Source organism: Morone saxatilis, unplaced genomic scaffold (genome assembly GCF_004916995.1).
Source record: "Morone saxatilis isolate NCDOM2014 unplaced genomic scaffold, NCSU_SB_2.0 Contig9, whole genome shotgun sequence".
In the NCBI taxonomy this organism is placed as follows: domain Eukaryota; kingdom Metazoa; phylum Chordata; class Actinopteri; family Moronidae; genus Morone; species Morone saxatilis.
Window position 1 is genome coordinate 16748034 of NW_023340268.1, and position 8822 is coordinate 16756855.

The 8822-nt window shown below is 38.0% G+C and overlaps 1 pseudogene; it reads left to right on the forward strand.

Annotated features, from left to right (window-relative positions):
- Positions 1 to 2263: 2263 nt before the first annotated feature.
- Positions 2264 to 8816, forward strand: LOC118342346 (annotated as a pseudogene).
- The last annotated feature ends 6 nt before the right edge of the window (positions 8817 to 8822 follow it).

An 8822-nucleotide genomic window follows, 5' to 3' on the forward strand; every position in this document is an offset into this window, starting at 1 on the left:
TGGGAACATAGATAGTCTCTGGCATTACCCACAAAGCACCACCCACAGAAACTCAAAACTCAGCAACCCGAAAATCCACACAGACACACAAATGTAACGTCGGGCTAGTGCACACACTTTTTGATGAATGCAGAGAGCATTCATCTTTTAAAGCAAAGCATAACAACAAACTTTGTTTTCTCAATTTATTTTTCATAATTGAATTCAAATGATATGTTATACTATTACTATTAAAGCAGTTTTCACCCAACAGAACAAGCAGAAATATCGTAATTGAGATAGAATATGGCTAAAGGTGGCAAAGCAGCTACAATGTATATTGTACACTGTGTCAGCTGAGGGAAGAGACTCTTTAACCTTCAACTTGCTGCCTGAAGCCTCTTGAGATAAGCTGGAAACTTTCAGAGGTGGAAATCCAATTTCCCAACAATCTCTGTGTCAATGATAAAAGGTGAAGCACGAGCTGCTGTTCAGTAGAGTCTGTATAATAATCTTGGGTAGTTAACGTTTAGCTTGTGTTACTACTGTGAAGTTCAGTGACAATGGTGAATTTAATAGCCCCCACTCATACAGGCCATAATCTGCCAAAAATGGCATAACTTTTCCCCTACAGTTTAAAGAAATTATTCGTGAAGATCATAACTGAATGGGTGATTCAGTGCTTCCATATCAGCTCATTTAAATCTCTACTATCTAGTCCTGATAGCAAAGTGAATTTTCAGACCTGAACCCATCCATATGCGACGTCATGCATGATAACGTGCACCATAACAGCTCCCACTACACCCTTTTGTTTGTGTGGATGTTTTTTTTACATAATGCTTTACATGATGGTGAAGTTTTGAAAGATGAATAACTGTATAAAATGTATTAGGAGGTCAATTAATAACTATATATGAAAGGAATTATGCAGACAGTAAAAGATAGAAAGGCAGAAAGGATCTTTCCAGTTATCTAAGCTTACCTTGTGTCTGCCATGGTTCTTTTATGATCCCTTTTCTTATGCTCCTCCTCCTGGAGGGTATCCCACTGTTGTATCGGCCAACAACCTAGGAAGGGCAGTGTAGGGGTTATATGGCATTTGTAATTTATAAATCATTAAATATGTTTTGAATTTGAAATTCATATACACATTGTATTGTATTGTTGTTGTTTATATCTGTTCATTTTCAGCTAAAAAGACTTCAAAATTTCAGATTTTTTTGCCTTTTGACAAATATGACTTCATTTATTTATGTGGTATATTTTATATTTAACAGTAGTTGATGCACACACTGTATATAGGACAGGCATAGATATCTTTATGTGCATCTTAAAATAACCCTAGATATGATGCTAGATATTTCTGTAAATGCAGACACCTGTCCTTGCTTTGGTTTAATACTTGGTATAGAAGGGCACACTGAATAAGGCTTATAATAAATTGTTTAACTGCTTAACAATTAAAACTGCAAAAAAATAAAAAATATCATAGGGCATAATGGAAGAAAAAAAGTCCACTTAATCGGGGGTCTGTGACTGTTTAATGGACTGGCATCCAAACCAAAGCATGGTTAAACATTTGGAATTTCAAGTTTAAGAGAACATGGACCAAATATGCCTCACAGACATGAGTATAAGTGTGTTATCCCTCAAATTCAGGATGGAAAAGGGTTGCCTGTATTAAGATAACCTATGATAGAAAACATGTTGCTCTGGCTGTGTGAGTGGTTTCTTTCTTGTCAAGACAAACACGACACAAAATAGTATATCACAGTTTATTGTCTTCGATATGTTGCTGGTCATCCGTAAATCTTATATTTTAATGTAAGAAAATTATTTTACTGTAAGCGAAAGCAATGCTCGCCCTTTTAATAAACTTGTTTGATTAATACATGTAAATAAAGGATTATTTGTTTAACATCACATCAAATTTATATAATTTCTCCCTGACGAACTCAAGAAATACATAAAATTCCTCTGAAAAATTGTGGGTGATCGGCACTCCAATGTGATGTAGTTAAATAAATCCAAAAAGGCCTACAATTCGCATTGCTGTACAATAATAACACAATATAATGAGTACGAAACTGAGTTACGGGGCCAAAGCACAAGTAAATATCCTCAGTGCACCCTTCCTAGGACACCAGGTAGAGGTTAAAGGTAGAAGTAAATGTTTGCAAGGAGAGTAGGAAACTGTTAGCCAAAGGAGTAGCCAGGCTATCAGTTCAGTTTACCATCATCCAGTGTAGATTTACAGCAAGCCGCCCATGAAGGGCTTAAGTTACCAAACCCAGGACTGGGACGAGCATACCTTTCATGGGGACCTGGATGAAGAGAAAAAGAAGGAGGCACAGCGGTAACGGCCAAACTGTGACACAGAAGACCCAGTATTCTGCTCCACCGTGTGTTGCTTTTGTGTGTGACTTGGCAACGTCTTGGGATTCGCTTACCTGTGTCAAAGCCATGGAGGAGGTAAGGAAGAGCCCGGGTTTTCCTTGATTTCGAGCTCTTTTCCACCAAGACACGTTAAAAACTAAGAGTCACCAGCAAATAATCAATGTGTATGAATTATTAAAAGGATCCAAATGTGTCTTTAACCATTTCTGAAAAACTCAATTACTTTTAGTCAAATTAAACGCCTGCGTCCTCTAAGTCTTATAAATATAATCTTGATGTCCTCATATGAGGACATATTTTTAATAGTACTAATAGAATAGTTTAGAATAGAATAGAATCAACTTTATTGTCCCAGAGGGGAAATTTGTCTTGGGCTACAATTTGTTGCTTTACAGAAACAAACATACCTCAACAACAGACACACATCAAAAAAACATTACAAAATCAATATGAAACATCTTAAAACATGAAAGAAAGTATAAGAATTAAAGTGCTACGGTGCTGGTTTGTTTATTACACATTGCCCTATAAATTACTATTAGAGTTCAGCAGCTTGATAGAAGTCAGGACGAACGATGACTGTTTTTATGTTTATCAAGTCCTACTGCCAAATAGCTAGGACAAAATTAAAAATGCACATCAAACAAAAGCTCGGGTCTCAGGAGGTTAAAACCAGATTTTTAATTTCTTTGCTAAACTCATTTTGTGTATGCTTATAAGTGCAAGAATGTGTTTACTGAGTGCAGAGAAACAGTAGTTGTAGCAGTACACAGCAATTTTGATCATTAAATTAATTTCATTTCATTCATCCTAAACTGAGACCTTTAAAGTTTAAAATTAATTAATATATCCTTAAAATATATTCTTCCAATTTAAATAAATCAAGCTGGCAATTTCGTTTCCTATTGAGAAGTGAACTTACTTTCTTTACTTCCTAAAAATTCTACACAAGTACGTAAAAGTGAATTTTTATTCAGGTTTAAGTAGTACGTAGGTGAGGTATGAAAACATGTACTTGTCCATGTGACAGTTTATAGTGTCTTGTATTGAACCTCTAGCTCCACAGCTTAAAAGTGTGATAAATATGACTCACTCTGTTACATTGTAACCCCGCCATTGATATGAATTGTAATGTTAATCTACCTCTAGGAGCGTTTATGATCCCATTCCTTATCCTGCTGGTCCTGGAGGGAATCCCACTGCTGCACCTGGAGTTTGCCATTGGACAGCGACTGAGGAAAGGCAGCGTGGGAGTGTGGAGATCAATCAATCCATACCTGACAGGAGTTGGTGGGTGAAATAAGGCATGCACATTAAGTTGTGTATTTCTTTTTAAGACATGCTAGTTGCATATGTCTCCAGAGATAGCAAACAGGGTGAATTCTAATTACTTTGGCCATCTGTTAAAGGTCCAGTGTGTAACGTTTAGAAGGAGCTATTGGCTGAAATGGAATATTATATTCATTGGTATTTTCATTAGTGTATAATCACCTGAAAATAAGTATTGTAGCCCAGAACAAACAAACCAAACACTGACTCTAGATAGGGCGCCTTTCACGTTTTTCATGGCCAGCATATTTTCTCCTTCAAGTCAAAGGGTGGTTGTAATCTCACCACTAGATGTCACTAAATCCTACACACTGGTCCTTTAACTAGTCTTCTAGCGCCATCATCAGGTCAAACTTTTTACTCCAATAGCCTACCTATACCAGTGTCTGCAAAACTAAAGGCATTCCCATGAGCCTCAGCTATTCGCTGTGTTTAGTTCTAATAAGAAAATGTTAGCATGCTAACATGTTAAACCAAGATGGTAAACATTATAACTGCTTAGGATCAGCATGTTGCCATTGTGAGCATGTTAGCTTGCTGAAGTTAGCATTTAGCTCAAAGCACAGCAGTAAGTACAGTCTCACAGAGCTGGTAGAACAGACTCTTTAAAAAAAAAAGCAAGACTAATTGTTTCATTTTGTTGCAGGTATTGCGTCCTTGATTGTCTCATTTCTGGTGGGCATGTATTACAACACCATCATGGCCTGGATCATGTGGTATCTCTTCAACTCCTTTCAGGATCCTCTGCCTTGGAGCCAATGTCCTCTCAATGCTAACAGGACAGGTATGCCTGATTAACAGTATATATCAAGAGAACAATCAGAGAGGCTCCAAAAACCCATCTGATGTACAGACATCTGCACAGTCTGTGGTAACATTTCCTTCCAAGGTTGCTGACATCCTGTTCTTTCCCTTTTGCAATCTCTTTCCTTTGCAGGTCTAGTAGAGGAGTGTGCTCGAAGCAGCACCGTCGACTACTTCTGGTACAGAGAGACACTCAACACATCAACAGCTATCGATGAAGCTGGAGGTCTGCAGTGGTGGATGGTGCTATCCCTGGTGGCTGCCTGGACTCTGCTCTATGTTTGCTGCATCCGAGGGATCGAGACCACTGGAAAGGTCTGAAAGTCAAATTACATCTGAGTAATCTAAACTGGGAGTGATGCCTGATTTAGAGAATTGATGTTTGTTCAAATATACATCTTTGGCTCATTTTTATCATTCTCTCATTTCTCAGGCTGTCTACATCACCTCCACTCTACCGTATCTGGTCCTCACCATCTTTCTCGTCAGAGGACTGACTCTGAAGGGATCAATAGATGGAATTAAGTTCCTATTCACACCAGATGTAAGCAATGGTGTAACACATCAACCAACATGTGTCAATATAATATCATTTTTCCATTTTGGAAGTACACCAAAAGTTAGATGGGAAGATCTATCAATCTCATATCTGCCCATTAAATACAACGCTAAAGCCAGCAGGTGGTTAGCTTATCTTAGCATTTTATAAGGGTTCATTTGTATTGAACTTTTGCAAATTCACATTTGAAAACAAATGAATAAAACATCAGTACATTTTCACTAATGATGTGATAATTTGAGACATTGAGAAATCATGAGTAACAGATCTTTAAAACCAATTTAGTGTGTAAATTAATTGATTTATCACAGTTATTACTTTTTATGATATATGTTATCCTGGTGTACAATATGTCCACACATTAATTATTAACAATGGATAAGACAGGAATAGATAGTGTTTATTTGCAGAAATATTACAACTGGAAGTAATCTGCATAAAAATCTCCGCTCAGTTTTACTGTTAACATACATGTATTCTAATTTCTATACTTTTTTAGGTAAATGAATTAATGAATCCATCGACCTGGTTGGATGCAGGTGCTCAAGTTTTCTACTCCTTCTCTGTGGCTTTTGGAGGTCTCATCTCTTTCTCCAGTTACAACTCTATCCAGTAAGTAACGTCCTAAACTGCACAGTCATGCAATGAACCTTTTGAACAGTTCTCCTGACATGCTTGTAATTTCATTGTAGCAACAACTGTGAGCAGGATGCTGTTCTCATCTCCATCATCAACGGCTGCACCTCTGTGTACTCTGCAACGGTTATCTACTCTATCATCGGCTTCAGGGCCACGCAAAAATTTGACGACTGTCTGGGAAAGTGAGTTTCAAAATGCACAAAGGATGCCTTGAGGGTCCAGTGTGTAGCATTTCTATTGATGATCTATTGCAGAAATGCGAAGTATAAATTCATAGTTGTATTACCTTGACATGAGCCATTTTTGTCTTAGATGAGGGAGTGGGTTCCTCTTTTCTGCGCTATGAGTTCACCATGTTATACCCCCATGCTTTCCACATAACCCAAAATAGGCGAAACCAAACACTGGTTCTATGGGACCCTAATGTTTTCAAGCTACCTAGTTTCTCCTTTGCACTTGGGTTTGGAGTCAAGGACTTTTTAGTTGGTTCCAATCTTACCATCTTCACTGCTAGAAATGGCACCACTTTAATCCTACACACTGCGTCCTTTAAAAAATAATAATTGCGGATTCAGGTATTATATTCCAGACCTTGTGCTTTTTTTGCAGTAACATCTGGAAGCTGAGAATGCCTCGACTATCCTGAAAAACAACATCACAGCATAGCAATTAAACGAAGTTTCTAGCACACCTCAACCCAGACCAACCCAGAAATCATTCAAGGATTGGAACTACAGACCTGTGACCTGCAGACTTTCCTCAGTGAGGTCAATAGATAACATTTGGATATTTTACCACTGTTGGTAATTTATCTATTGTTAACAATTTACCTAAAGTTAGTGTCAATGACAAGACGGTGGTTGAAATATTTGGTGTATACTCCTTCAGGGCGTGGAGGGAACAGGTCTGGCCTTCATCGTGTTCACAGAAGCCATTATCAAGATGCCTGTTTCTCCTATCTGGGCTGTCCTCTTCTTCATCATGCTCTTCTGTCTCGGCCTCTCGACAATGTTTGGCAACATTGAGGGAGTGGTGGTTCCTTTGCAGGACCTCAGAGTGTTGCCCCGAACTTGGCCTAAAGAAGTTTTCTGTGGTAATTTTCAGACGTTCTTACTAGATACAAAATACATTTTCACATCAGGAGTAGAAAATATGATAGGAGCTCAACCACTTTTTTGTATTTTTTTCCCAGGTCTGACTTGCTTAATATCATTGGCTTTGGGGCTCATATTTTCCCTGCGCTCTGGAAACTACTGGCTAGCTCTTTTTGACAACTTTGCTGGTTCTATCCCCCTTCTGGTCATCGGATTCTGTGAAATGTTTGCTGTTATCTACATCTATGGCATAGATAGGTGAGTTTATCCCGGAAGTGATTATCAGTACACTGCAGAGTATCCAAGGTAATGGCTTTTTTGCTGGGGACTGCCCATTGCTTTCCGAAACCCCAATAGTCCAAAATTTGTCCCATTAAGCCGACAGCTCATTTATCCTAAAAACAAAAGCCCACTGCTCCAAAGGCCCATTTTTCCGAAAATACACACCTTCCCTGGAGTTTTTTGCCCTTCATATCTCGTGTATTTGGACCTTTGTCATCATGGCAACAATAATAAGGCGGCCTTTTTTCATCATAGTAACAATAATAAACATGTGGTTAACATTGTGAAACAGTTACAGTTTACTTCCGTTTACAAAGAGATCATGGTTTGGGTTCAAATAGGTACATTAGGTATGTCAGTTAAGCCATGTTCGTAAGTAATACCATTATATCCTATACGAGTTATCGGAGCAATGGGCATTTGTTTTTGGAATAACAGGCTGGATCAATGGACTTTGGGTCCAATGGGACATTTTTGGGACTATTGGGGTTTTGGTATAATGAGCCATTGGAACAATGGCATGGCACCTATTAGCCATGATAGCGGCTTTGAGTGCTTACTAAAAAATGTTAGCTAAACATCAACATGTTAGCATTGTCTTTGAGAGCCTATTAGCATGGTGACGTTATTATTTAGCTTTAAGCAATGCTGTACAACCTCACAGAGCCTCTAGCATGCCTGTAGAGTAGTCTTGTTATTGTCATACATGCATGAGGCAGAGACAGTTGCTGGAAACAAATAAGGAAACAAAGAAGCATTTTTTCTGACCTTGGAACAGATGTAATGTGTCAATAATCATAGGACAAAGAAGTACAATGTATCTTGTGATGTTATGGTGAGAAATGTTCAGTGTTTCAATAATGCCATTGATGAAAGCTGTAAAAATGTTACTTATAAGTTTTATAAAAGTGCAAGATATTCCCTGTTGTAAGGTAAGGTTGTAGACTAGGGAAACAGAGAGCTTTATTTCCTTAAATTCTTATATCTTCATAAACATTTTTAACACGCACCAGCCCACATGCTGGTTTATTTACTTTAACTAATAAAATTACCATTTCTTATTTTATATCTTCCATACAAACATCTTACATATTTCCCTCTTATTGCTTCCAAACAGGTTTAACGAGGACATTGAGTTTATGATTGGCCACAAACCCAATATTTTCTGGCAGGTGACATGGAGGGTGGTTAGTCCACTCATTATGATCTTCATCTTGATTTTCTACTTCGTAACCCAAATCTCCAAGAGTCTCACCTATTTGGTCTGGGACCAGGAGTCGGTAAGTGTGCTCCACACAACAGTGTAAAACCTTTTTAGATGTGATGTCTTAAAATGGGTCTCTTAGTGATATTGGGAGAAATCCACTTTGAGAAATTCCACATTGAATCATTTTTCTTCTCATTAATTGTGGTTATAAAACAAACCTTTGTCATTTCAGACCACTTGTGTGTGTACATTGCTAGAAATTGTAACATTTCCTTGATTCTGGCCATAGGAGAACTTCCCCACCCTCGAAGCACGTCCGTATCCTTCCTGGATCTACGTCATGATCTTCATCCTGGCAGGAGTTCCCAGCTTAGCCATCCCTGTGTTTGCCCTCTTCAAATTCATCCAGAATAAATGCCGCAAGAAGGACAACAATGACTACACGGTGGACACTATCTCTGCCAAAATACAAATGAGTGACAAAATGAAGCTTTAAACATATTTGACTTTTAATATTTAATAATAAAAT